This window comes from Coptis chinensis, chromosome 6 (assembly GCF_015680905.1).
Source record: "Coptis chinensis isolate HL-2020 chromosome 6, ASM1568090v1, whole genome shotgun sequence".
In the NCBI taxonomy this organism is placed as follows: Eukaryota; Viridiplantae; Streptophyta; class Magnoliopsida; order Ranunculales; family Ranunculaceae; genus Coptis; species Coptis chinensis.
Genome location: NC_141461.1, coordinates 45,622,284 through 45,635,585, shown reverse-complemented (window position 1 = coordinate 45,635,585; position 13,302 = coordinate 45,622,284). Strand labels below are relative to the sequence as shown.

Below are 13,302 nucleotides of genomic sequence, written 5' to 3'. Positions count from 1 at the left end.
CAGTGTATTACTGTAGTTTTTTAACACTTAATTTATGGAACAACAACCAATAAGGAGGGTTTATAGAATTCCAATTGCTCTAAACGTTTTAGAGGAACATGCATGACTTGTAAAGAGTCTCTAGTAAAAGTTTGGCGATTTTTGGCTCTGTTTTGATTGGTTAACCATTCGGTTGTTTGTAGTGTGTTTGAAACCTGTTTCATAAACTTTGCAGGGTAGTAGAAGTACTTTCATAACTCCGATTATTCTAAAATTTTAGAGACTACTTACTGGACATCTTAGCAAATGATTGTAAAAATTTCAATTTTTTTAGAGTGTGCACGTGCCCTAACCTCCAGTAACCTAAGTTTGCGTTTTTTTTCTGTTTTCTTTTACAGCACGCATGCGCCCTAGTTACCTTATATTTAAGCGTGCCCGCGCCCCTCTGAAGAATGCCCGATATACACAGGTCATTTTTAGTATATCTTTTGGTTGGAAATTATTGTTTATTCAGTATTCCAAGCTTTCACAAGACACATAGGTTCGCATTAAAGACGCTATTCATAAGCGTAGCAAGGGGGCACTCAGGTTCTCCTTCTTTCACTCCTCATCTCTGATGTTAGAGGAGTTTAAATCTAGTATAATCAGGCTTGTTTGACTGCTATTATTGTCCTTTCATATTAGACTTAGCCTTGTATGAGATTAAGGTCTGGTAAGAAAAAAACCATCTAACGTTATCTATTGTAAATGTCAATGCACACGCCTATCTAGAATATCACACACCACACCTGCAACAACGGCTAAAGAACCAGAGACTCCTCTCTCTAATTTTTACAAAGCCATGATCAATGGACCTAAGTCATGCATCGTTCTTGCTGACCAAGTAGGGGATTTTTGAATTCCCCTGAATATATTTAACTTGTTACCAATTTTCCATGGTTTAGACCATGAGAAACCTTATCAACACATGCGTAGGATAGAACAAGTTCTCACTACATTCTATCATCCTAGCGTAAGTTCGGATCAAGTTAAACTTAGGGTGTTTCCATTCACCCTAGCCGACAAGGTGGCATCTTGGTTAACTACCCAAAAGCCAAACTTCGTGGACTAATGGGCTAAACTTGTTCAATTATTCATGGAACAGGTTTACCCACCATTGAAGATAGATGAAATGCTTTAAAAGATTCATTTTTTCCACCAAAACCCTCATGAATCCTTTTCAGAGGCCTGGGATCGTTTCACTGATCTTCTCATTGAATGCCCGCATCATAACCTTGCGAAAGACACACTTGTCCGCGCATTTTTCAAGGGTCTTTCACATCATCATAAGGAGGTTCTAGATATCATGAATGGGGGTATTTTTCTTAGTAAAGGAGCCTGGGAGGCTTATAAATTCATAGAAGATCAATCTAAGAGAAACAACAATTGGGGAGGTAATAACTCTTCCCACTCCACTCCTTCTTCAACAGTTAACACTGCCAGTATGTTTGAGCTTAAACCTGATCCCGAGCTTAGAACTCTTATTGATGCCCTCACTAAAAAGTTAGATGCCATCTCTGTTCAACAACAACCCACTTAAGTCATGAACATAAACTCTACTCGTTGTAATGTTTGTTTTAGTCTTGAACATTCTGACTTCTATTGTCCTCTTGTCTATGAACAATCACCACCACAGCCAGAAAATGTCTACGCTTTTAATAACAAACCTAACACAAAAAGGAGGTAAAACACTAATTATAATCCACAACAACAAGCTACACCTCCAGGTTTTAATAATCAAAATGTTAGGCCCACTACAAACTTCAACCAGTTTATTCCGCATCAAGGACAAGGAAACTTAGGTGACTAGAATAGAGGTTTAGTGCCCATGACATAGAACTATCAACATCCAGACATGAACGCTCAACAAGCCTTAATTCCACTCACTCCTCCTATGACCACTCAACCCGTCAAACCATCTACAAACGAAGTAGTAGTGACCTTGTTGGATAAACAAAATCAAATTATGCAACAAAACTCCAACTTGATGAAAGATCAGCATGATCAAAACTCTAACATGTTATAACAAATGATGCAAATGATACAGCCTTTGTGCCAAAATTTTATTGACATGTCTCCTAACTAAAATAATAACCAAACAGGCGTGCTTCCAGGTCAAGCAGTGCCTAATCCTAAGTCAACAAACACCGCCTTTGAAGTGAACAGTATTCACTTTAATGGTGATATAAACCAAGGGGACCTACAAACACTCACTACCCTTCGTTTAGGGAGAGTAATTGATAATAAAGTGACTATGCCTGAAGATCGCCCACAAACAGAAGCTGATAATGAAACCATACCGAATACTGTCATAGAAATTGAAGACCCTACAACTGTAGAAGTTCAGTCTAACCACAACCGAAAGGTACAACTTTACCGAATACCATCATAGAAATTGAAGATCCTACACCTGTAGAGGTTCTAATATGGACACCTAGATGGAAAACGGCTAAAGATAAAGCAAAGACTAATAATAATGTTGACCATTATCCTAAATATAGAGATAAACCACCGTATCCCTAGAGACTAGTTGTGTCTAAAAAGGTCGAGAATTTTAATGAGATTAGGGAAGTGTTTAAAAATTTGACTATAAACCTACCTTTTCTAGATGTTATAAAAAGTTTACTTGAACACGCTAAGTTTTTAAAAGAGTTGTGCACCAAGAAGAGGAAAACCAACATACCCAACGAAGCCTTCTTAACTGAACAATATCCTTCTTTATCTGAACATAACGGAATTATTAAGTACAAGGACCCTGGTCGTCCTACTGTACATTGCACCTTGGGAGATTACCTCATAACAACTGCTTTATTAGACCTGGGGGCGAGTGTTAACTTACTCCCTTTTTATTTATATAAACAACTAGGTCTAACAAAACTTCAACCAACCAAAATGACTTTGCAGTTAGCCGATCGTTTTATTAAGTACCCCAAGGGCGTAGTTGAAAACATTATCGTTAAAGTTCAAGACTTTTACTATCCTGCCGACTTCGTTATTCTCAACACACAAGTTGCTCATGATTCCATTCACATCATCTTAGGACGTCCTTTCTTGGAAACTGCCAATGCCCAAATCAATTGTTGGGATGGCTTAATGATTCTTTCTTTTGAAAATCTTTCTGTAGAAGTTAACATATTTAGACAAAAGCAAGGACAACTAGGTTTTCCTGTAGAAGGAGAAGTGAAGTTCATTGAGAGTTTTGTATCTCACATTAGTGCAGCCGACGCTTTTGTCCCCACACTAGACCCCTCTTATGGAAGAAGACAAAGATCACAATTTTGACTCCCTAGACGTAGATGAAATCGATGGAGATTTCCTTCGACTCTTTTGCAACCCTTCTTTGCCACCTCACAAGTCCCCTCCTATTGACATCCATTCATCCCTTGATGCCATGACAGAAGAAGAATTTTTCAACCTCTATCCCACTGATTCTTCTAACCCACCTATTGAGGAATGTCTAGCATATCTCAAGGCTTCTGATGATCTAGAGCTGAGATCACTAGTTGAGCACCATTCACCCACCTTACATCCTCATATCACTCATTCACCTTCTATCACCAATATTCCCCACCTTCCACCTTTTTAAAGGAACCTTGAGTTTGCACTTGACCTTCTTCCTTCTCCTGTGCTTCATGATTTTCTATACCCTCTTGATACGGAAATAATACCCAAGGACAAGCCACCTGACACTTCATTTTTAGATTTGAGACAGTTCATACCTACACCATGAATGAGTTTTGTGCTAAACCCACCTTCTCATTTTTTTCCATTCCTTCTTTCTAAAACTTATCCATATCCCACGTATCTTCCACAACCATCTATTTTCTCACGATCATTCACTTGGACACCCTTTCGATCAAAGAAGAAGAAGAATGTGCATGCTCGGTTACGTTCTAGGCCTATCAGGTTTCCCTCTCATTCCACGAAGCTATGTCATACAACATCCTGGTGCTTGATTATGTTTGGGGGTGCTTTTTGTGATAGTTGTTTATGGAAAGACCCCCAATTTTTTTGGTTGTTGATATATGGTAAGTGACACGTATATATGTATTAGTAAGTCTCGGGAATTCGACTTTAAAAGACCCAAGTTTTGTAAGATACCACCTTTCTGGAGTATAGGCCATAAAAAAATTTCAAACTTAAAAAGAGTTTTCAAATTTTATTTTGGGGTGGCGTATTTTGGTATTTTATTTCAAATATGTTTGCCACCCTTTGCTTGTCATGTTTACTCTAGTAGAGTCCATGTTAGTTAGTACGTAACAGTTTAATTATGTTTCATGTTATCATATCTTCTTTATAATATTTATGTTACAGGTATTGCCAATTTTTGCCACGTTTCTACGGTAAATTTTTTTCTTATCTCTTTACACTTTGAGGACAAAGCGTTCGATTGTTTGGGGGTGGTGGGATAGAAACATTTACAAAAATTAGACACTTTTAGGATGCAAATTACTCACTTTTCTTTATAAAATATTAAAAATCATAAAAATTAGTTAGTTACATAATTTAATTGTGCTATTGAATTATTTCATGAACCCCCTTCTCCCAAATTGTATGGGGGTGGTATATATATTTAATTTTAGCACATTGTACGTTTACGTATTAAAATTGCATGTATAAATATCAAAATATATATATAATTCATAGGCCTTGTTGATTTTATTAGGATGCATAATGTAATTAGGTACCTTAATTTCGTGAAATTCAATATTTCATGAAATTTCAAAAGCTAATCTAATAGGAGCCACGATAGGCGCATGCTTGATTTGTGAACGTATGATATTATTTTATTTTTGTTAGAGTCCGCTTATGTCCCAAAGACTATTTATTATTTCATGTTATTCCCATAACGGGAGGAACTCATATAGGAGTTGTGTATGTTTTTATTTCTTTATTAGTATAGATTAACATTTTTTTTCAGGTGCTCCCATTTACAAGCACGTTTCTATAGTACTCTCTATCCTTTATTTTCATTCCATACTTTGGGGACAAAACATGATTCTATTTGGGGGTGGTATAGAAACACGTTGTAAATGTTTAAGCACATATTAGGTTGTATATTACGTATTATTTGTCTTATAAAAATTAGAAAAAAAAAATCAAAAATATAGTTTATGCTATACACTTTGAGATAATAGTATTGTTCCATTCTTCATGATGATATTAGTCTAGAAATCTTACGTAGTACTTGAATTAGAATTTAATTTTTGAAACTTAGATTAATATATAGGTAATAGTCATTGCATCTTTTCATGAACATCTTGCATGAGCATCTATGATTGTACTTGGTAATATTTTTCTGAAACTTAGGTTAGAGTACTTAATACATATCCTATGAGCATCTAGCCAAAAAGCCCATATGAATTAATATCTGAGTGGTGACACAAGGGAGAAGTCAATTATGAGTAGAGAAATCACACATCCACTTGCTTGATCACCATACCATATCCTAAGCGAGAATTTAGGCCCTTTTTGGATCGATATAGCCAGAAATTCACACCTATATGAAATTTATTATCCGCTAGTCACCCCACTGAGCCTTTCATTAGCCTTTCCACAAACCACAAATCCTTTACCCAATAAAACAAAATTAAAAATAAAATTATCCTACCTACCTGGATAAGTCTGAGAAATAGGATGAGTGAAGAAAATAGAGGAGAAAAACCTGTGTAAACAAAAATTAGTTAGTTTCTTTAAAAAAGAAAAAGAAAAGAAAGTTTCCATCCAAAGAAAAGAAAAGAAAAATAAAATAAAAATAAAAACTCCAAAAAAATAGAATAAAAGAAGTAAAAAAGCCAAAATAAAAAGGCTAAGGATGGAAACAAAGTGTAGAAGCAAAATAAGAACGAGGTTTTCTCTAGTTACATAATATGAAAACCCTATTTTCTCAGATTTGTCTTTTTGAATATCCATTGCCTTCTTTCTTTAACCAACACCTACGCCCCGTATGACCTAATAAAGACCTCTAACTCAATTAAGAATAGGTTGGTGTGATAGTAAGTGGTAGATGTGTTTGATCGACCTCGACTTCCTTGGATTGTCATTGAGATTGTGATGAAACATGTGCCCACTACACATAGGAGTTAGCAAACTTGAGTGGAAAAATTAGAGTGTTATGTGTTTTGACACATTCCTTGTGAGAACCTACTTAGGCACGCTACCCAAAAGTTTCAGAAAATGACCTGCCATTGCATTTCATAGATTAGTTCATTGTATAGTTATTTATCTTAAGATGATTTGATTATTACGCATGTATTAATTTAGGAGTTAAATTGATGATCATTGTTTAAATACTAGTTAGATGTATAGATATCTGAGATAAATTAGGGGACAATTACTTTTATTTTTTATTCGTTGTAGTATAAATGAAGTTTGTGAGTACCTTCTCTAGAAAACTCTCACGATGCTATAACTCGTTCACTAGGGAATTCTTAGTGGTTTAAGGCCTTATTACATATGGTTAATGCAGTCGCACTCAGAGAAACGAGAGCAGTTAGGAATACATTTTTGGTCACTTATTTTAATTTCACATATTTGCTTGAGGACAAGCAAAATGCTGTTTGAGGGTGGTTTGATAAGAGCCCAAAACTGTAGAAAACTTAATAGTATTATATTTATAATAAATAAGAGTTAGTAATGTATACGTGTTTTTGTGTACTTCAGATCTTAATCAATTATGTGAAGAAATATGTTACTTTTGCAAGAGAAAGGAGTCAAATTGCTTGCTAGAGAAATTATATGATTAAAGCTCAAGTTTCAAGGAGAAAAAGCCTTTTTAAAGGCTCGTCAAAGCTGAAAAGTCAAAGTCAACGCGGGTAGAAAAAGAGCAAAAAAATCAACATAATTTCCATAAGCCGTATCTTTGGACTCAGACCTCGGAATTGGGCCTATTATATATCAAAACGACTGGATCGGAAAGAGATTTCTAGTGGTTTAAGACTTGACCCAATTAGAGTAGTAAAAGTGGACAAAAAGGGTGTTATAGTAAATTCCCATAGAGAAACCCTTTTTGGACTTAAGTAATTAGGTTTTGGCCTTGATTTAGTGGCCCAAAACACATCTCCAAAACCCATGCACGAAATTATAAACCTAACCCTCTCCTATATAAAGAGGGTTAAGGCTAAACAAAATTTGGCTACTCCCCTCTTTAGTTTAGTTGTAAATTAAGGTTCTCTCTCTTTCTCTCCCATTTCTTTAGTTTAGTATAGTTCAAGTAATTAGGGTTTATAATTGTAGCCTCCATAAACCTCCATTAAAATACCTTCAAGTTATTATTATTATTCAATTCAATTGCTTCTCCTTCTATTATGTCTTCTTTTCATCCTTTTGTTCAAAGCTAAACTCCCATTAGAGGGAGTTTGAATGAAGCTTTGAGAGGATTTGATTTGTTAGTATAGATTTGTTGTTTAGGGTTTCAAGTTTAGGTTTTTCTTGACTTAGAGATAAGAAGAGTTTAACCTAAACTAGATAATAGTGAGTTTGCCATGAGAATATGAACAAACTTTCTCTAATGCTAATTAGTTTATGACTAGAGATAGTATAAAGAAATTAGGGATCATTAAAGGTCTAGTCTTTATATTTTAACCTTGTATGAGAATATCTAGACTAGAGTTTTCTATATAAATCTGTGCTAGCATGTTAAGAAATTAAAAAGTGGATTTCAATCTCTCTCAATTTTGCTCCATATTTTATTCAAGTCATACTCAATTGCTTTAATTAATTTAATATAAGTTAAATTCATATATTTAGTTTCGTAGTATAAATTCACATCCATAAATATTGCTCTCACCATTGTTTCCTTGTGTTTGATTAGTTGAGTTCGTTTAAATCTAGAGAGTTAAGAGTGGAATGATTTCGTACTCTATATATTGCATGAATATACATGTGAGAGTAGGAAATAAATAATTGATAATGTAAGAATAAGTTAGAGAAATCTAGAGTGTTTTTTTTACGGTTTATCAATTGTCATATGAACTTAGGGAAGATTGGAGAATTTTGAGTGAAATGTATATGGCAAAAGATTTCAATCTTATAATAATTCACGGATCAAGATGGAATGAAAGGTTAGATCCGGAATTAATGTGTGAACAAGACACAAGTGAAACTTGTGTTTTTGTCACACATATTTATGTAACAGTATGTAGCAAGTATGGGTATCCATAGTAGGTCTTTTCATGTCAGATTCCCAAAACAATTAATGAGGTGTTCACAATATTAGAAAATACGGAAGAAGATTTCACATGGTAGTTAGACCAACACATATTTTCTATCTTGAGTTGTCAAATAGGGTATTTAAAGTCACGTCCCTAAGACTGTTACTGAGGTATGCAAGGAGATAGAACGTATGGAGGGGAAGGGGCAACATTATAGTTAGACTTACACGTAAATTCTGAATTGATGTAGCAAACCTCAATAATGGAAAATGGATAGAATTTATAAAGTTGCGTGCGTGACATTTGTTAGGCCTACCGAAATAGCATGCACGACTTGCTATGAACACAATGAATCGAGATTGATTTATTTTTGTGAGTTATTAATTTTGTTTATTTGTTATGGGTTTTATGATTTTTTATGTTTATGATACGGTAAAAATACAACTAATATACACAAATATTAAATAGGGAACTTCTCCATTTAATACATAAACCGTACAAATGTTTGAGAATTATTTAACACACCACACTAATATAAAAAGCGACAAAGGAAAAGAGAGATGTAGGTTACATAGATCTAGATATTCTAGAGGATGTTATGCATGATTAACAGTATTACAACGATAAATATTGTTATCAGGAAGACCTTGAATGCATCCTCACGTTGCTGCTTTTTGAATTTCTCTATCGGATACATTATGTTGAAGAAGATGAGAGTTGGTGAAGATAAATTTGTGGGGAGTGAGGGGATGGGATGAGTGAAGTATAGTGAGGAGAGTCGAATTTTATATCCAAAAATCTGACCGTTTGTGGATGAGAGTGCATAATCAAACTGTTGAGCATACTTTGGATTAGTCCAATCACTACAAGAAAATGAGCTTTTGGCCACGGATGTCCTGATTTTTTACCCACGGTCAATTACCCTCGCTAGATACCCAACAGTTTGTGACCTTCGCTACTCCTAAAAGGACCGTGGACCAATTTTGCATCCTTTAGCCACTGTTAAGCGACGGCTGCTGTGAAGTCAAGAACCGTAGGCAAAGGTCTACCTAATAACATACGTATTCTGAAACAAAAAAAAATGAACTTGAGAAAATGCCCTAGAGCGAAACTGTTCTTCTTCAACACAACGAGATGAACTTTCATCCTCATTTTTTTGTGACAGCCTGAATCAGAATTATAATTAAGTCGTTGGGATTTGAAGGTGGAGGGCGGACGCATCTCTTCTTGGTTCAATTCGATAGTCAAAGATGAAAAAAATCTCTTTTGTTCTTCTTTAAGGTAAATCTAAAAATTCCAAACTTTGATAATTTTTCGTTAATTGAGGTTTCACTTTTCAAGTTTAATTGAAGTTATTTTCCAAGTTTTGGTTTCCCAAAACCTGCCTAATTTCTTGAGTGTTTGGAAAGAAAACTGATTTTAAGATTACTAAATTTCGAATAGAAACTAAAACCAAAAAAGTTGAGCAAAGGTTGTCATTTAGGGGTTGTTCTTAAAAGCTTTTCTATTTTGGTAGGAAAATTTCCGAGCATTTGGTATAAATTTGGGTTCCCTCTCTCCACCAACTGGTATTGAATGTTTTATTTCGGCTATGGACTTTGATTGTTCGATTTGGGGTTTCTCTGAATTCAAAGGTGTTCATTTAAATGTAATGCGGTTGTTGGTAATTTTGGTGAAAAACTCAATCTTTGTTGCTGACTTGCTGTTATGTTATGGATTTAAATGTAATGTATCAAACACTTCATTTTCTTTGTACACATATTCTTAAAGCTCTCTATTTACGTACTTTAAAAGCTCTTTACTTACAGTCAAAGAACTTGCTAAAACTTTTTGGTTAAATACACTAGTCCACTCAAAATCAACAATTGAACAATGCTCAAATTCTGATTGTTGCAATGCAATGTTTGGTTACACTTTCTACACTGACCTCAAAGTCTCCGAAGTCATTGCCCTTTTCCGAATCGACCTAATATCTTTTTTAACTACAAATGCAAATGGTATCTCATATGTCGAATGCCTTATCATTCCTTCCCATCTCTTTTTAATGATCCCCATTACTTGTTCTTGGGTAGATGGTATCCATAAATCTGTTTCTACGCATTTTAAAACATGCCCTTCGGATATACAATTTCATCTATTGCTGGCTTGGTATTCTCTAACTGGTCTTGTTTATTTCTTCTGATCAGTTTAGAGATGCCAAATCGATACCGGATCCTACTGTACTTGATTGTTGGGGAGAGTTTAGTTGTTTTATTGTCTTGTACTTTTTATAACTCTACTCCGATAATTTTCTGCCAGCTGTTTATTCGTCGTATCTTGTTATGCCTATGGATTCGTTGGCAGGTATTGCAGCAAGGTATTCTACTACTGTTTCTGATCTTATGAATATTAGTGCTATGGGTAGTATTGTTGTTAAAATTTGGTGATATTCTCATTGTTCCGCTACCTGGTAAGTTTAGCTCTTTTAGTATATATTGATTTTCGATAATGTGTGTATGTAGTTATCTTGGACTTCTAAAAGGGCCCAACTCTTAGGCTCCTAATATATTGGGTTAATCTTGAGTATTGTAACTTGGCATTGGAGCTATTCCCACCACGAGTATTAATTGTGACTGATTTTGTTGACTTTTATTGTTAAGGATGGTTAAATAGGTTTTCTAATGGATGATACCTCTACATCCTCTGTACGATGGATTGATTTGACCAATTCCATGACCTATTTAATTTAATAGTTCAATATTTGGTTAACTTCTTTACTGATCAATACTCGTGATCTTCTTGGGAAGTTTGTGAACATGCACTTCAACCAAGTAATTTGGGTTTAGGGATCAGGTTAACAAAACTACTTGAATTGATATCATTATATCAGAAGTACAGAAAGCTAGAGATATTTTTTTGTATGTGTATTTGAAATAAGAGTTATTTTACGACACAAAGGACCTTAACTTGATTTTCTATATATGCTGAACTTGATGAGGTTGTGTTTAAGCAATAAATAAAGGTACTTATATATGATTGGATTTGGAAGATCATAATTAGGGTGCTAATGTAAACATTCTTCTTTTGTCTAGCAGATGCCTGGGAAAACTCTTGGAGTTCTTTAACATTGACAAGTACAAGGAAATTCGTTGGAGCTTAAATTCGTGCTAGGTATAATCTCTTGGAGTTTTTCATACATTGACAAGCAGCTAGCTAGTATTTAAAATTTACTTAGTTCTTTGAAGTTCACACCTTATTCTTTTAGTTGTGACCTTTGATATGTATTATGTATCATGTTTATCTTTTGTAGACACATGAGGTTGATATATGTCATATAGGCTAGAAAGGATATGATATTGTCAATGAATTACAAAATATTTATGTTGCCCTCAATATTTAATAGATTTCAGATTTTCAATACATTGGTCCATGTTTTCTAAGGATGAAGTTTTTATGAGTCTATTAAGATTATTTTTATTTTTATTTTTATTTTTAATGAACATGAGTATACTAAGATGGGGTATACATAGCAGCACTGCATCTATGTAAGGTTATTGGTACATGGTGACTCTCAAAGTTGGCTTGTGTTACTGACCACATGAGGTGCATGTTTCAAAGTTGGTTATTGGCGAAATGTTGTTTAGTGGTCACATACTTGGCATAGGGGTTGATTTGTTCTATGTTCATTGGGTTATAACTGCTACTCACACGTGGGTTGATTGCATTTTACTTTTGTGTTTTGTGGTATGCATGCTAGTTTATTTTGATACATTGAATTTCCTAAATAAATGGTTTCTCTTGTGAGAATTTACTTTAAAAAACAAGGACCTTACTTTAAAACAACTTGATTGTGAGAATGTACATTGACGAATAATTTTTTTCTTTTCCTAGTCATTCTTTGCAACAACTATTTTGGAATTTATTCAATTAAATAAGAATTTTTTGTATACTGTGAAAGTTAGTTTCCCATATGGAAGTGATGATGGTGGGAAGCATGAAGTGCCTGAAGAATATAAAGGGTTAGACTTGCCTTAACGGTATTGTGAAGGCCAGATGATGAAGATGGGTGTGTTCAAGTCCATGTTCTTATTTTAGAGTAAAACGTAACTTATATTTTATTTTTTTTTTCAATTGAACAACTTGTATTTCTCGTTATTAACTATTTTTTAATAATTGTTGATAATTGTGTAATGAAGAATCTGTAGAAAGTTTTGTGGACAATTGGTGGTTGTTTAATTAGAAAAAATGTGTAGAAACAAGTTGAAATGTGACATTGGTCCTAATTTCTTTTTAATAAAAAAAAGTCTTTTCCCACAGTCCAAAGCAGTGGCTAATATTGTGCGATCGTAGGCAAAAACCAGCATTTACCACGGACTAGTGTCGTTGCGACTTCCACAGACTTAGACTGACGCAATGACCGTGGCTATTGGTTGGCTTTTGCCACGGTCATGACTGTGGGCACACTATTACCGACGCACAAAAAGCCCATGGTCGTGTGACGGATTTTAACCGTGGGTAAAAGTTTTTTTCCACGGTTTTGGGCCGTGGCTAATAACCTATTTTCTTGTAGTGGATGGACTTACTATTTGAATCAGTCCGTTGGAATTAAACATTTGGCCCAATGCATAATGCACTAGATTAATATATATTTATATATAAGGAAAACAATAATCTTATACGTAAATAATTTCTCATTTAATACGTCTCAAGATACAAAATTATGAGAAATTAATCAACACACCGTTTTACAATAATAGAAAAATAAAATGCAATACGTAAAGAAAACAAATGACAACAATTATTTTTAAACTAGAAGGAATAAGGCTGCTACTGGGAATCTTCAGGGTTAGCTGAAGATAAACCAGGATTACAATGACGACGAGCTCCTAAGGTGGCCAGCTGATCCTTGCATCTTTATGAGAAAATTACAAAAGGCTTAATCAGGAGATTCGTTTACCAGGGTTGTAAGCCCGGCAGCGGCGCCATTTGATCTTAGCACTTTTGTGATATCATGAATATGCAATTTCACAACCTTTTACGTACTAATTTTCAAGGTTTCCTTACTCACGTGTTTTCGTTTGTGTGTTTAGAGAAAGGGTTTTGTTCCAACCTTATGACAAGAATGATGTCACAACTGAAATCCTATAACCGT

At 34.5% G+C, this 13,302-nt stretch overlaps 1 long non-coding RNA gene and 1 other non-coding gene across 3 annotated transcripts; one reads left to right on the top strand and one right to left on the bottom strand.

Annotated features, from left to right (window-relative positions):
* Positions 1 to 1,150: 1,150 nt before the first annotated feature.
* LOC147493224 (small nucleolar RNA R71) lies at positions 1,151 to 1,254 on the bottom strand. The gene has a single exon (XR_015200624.1). It is a non-coding gene; the product is annotated as a small nucleolar RNA R71 (small nucleolar RNA).
* An 8,004-nt stretch (positions 1,255 to 9,258) lies between these two features.
* LOC147493223 (uncharacterized) lies at positions 9,259 to 12,401 on the top strand. 2 transcript variants are annotated; one of them, XR_015199921.1, is made up of 4 exons: positions 9,259 to 9,452; positions 10,515 to 10,620; positions 11,246 to 11,321; positions 12,113 to 12,401. It is a non-coding gene; the product is annotated as an uncharacterized LOC147493223 (long non-coding RNA). The 2 variants fall into 2 exon arrangements; XR_015199920.1 differs by having other exon boundaries at positions 12,109 to 12,401.
* The last annotated feature ends 901 nt before the right edge of the window (positions 12,402 to 13,302 follow it).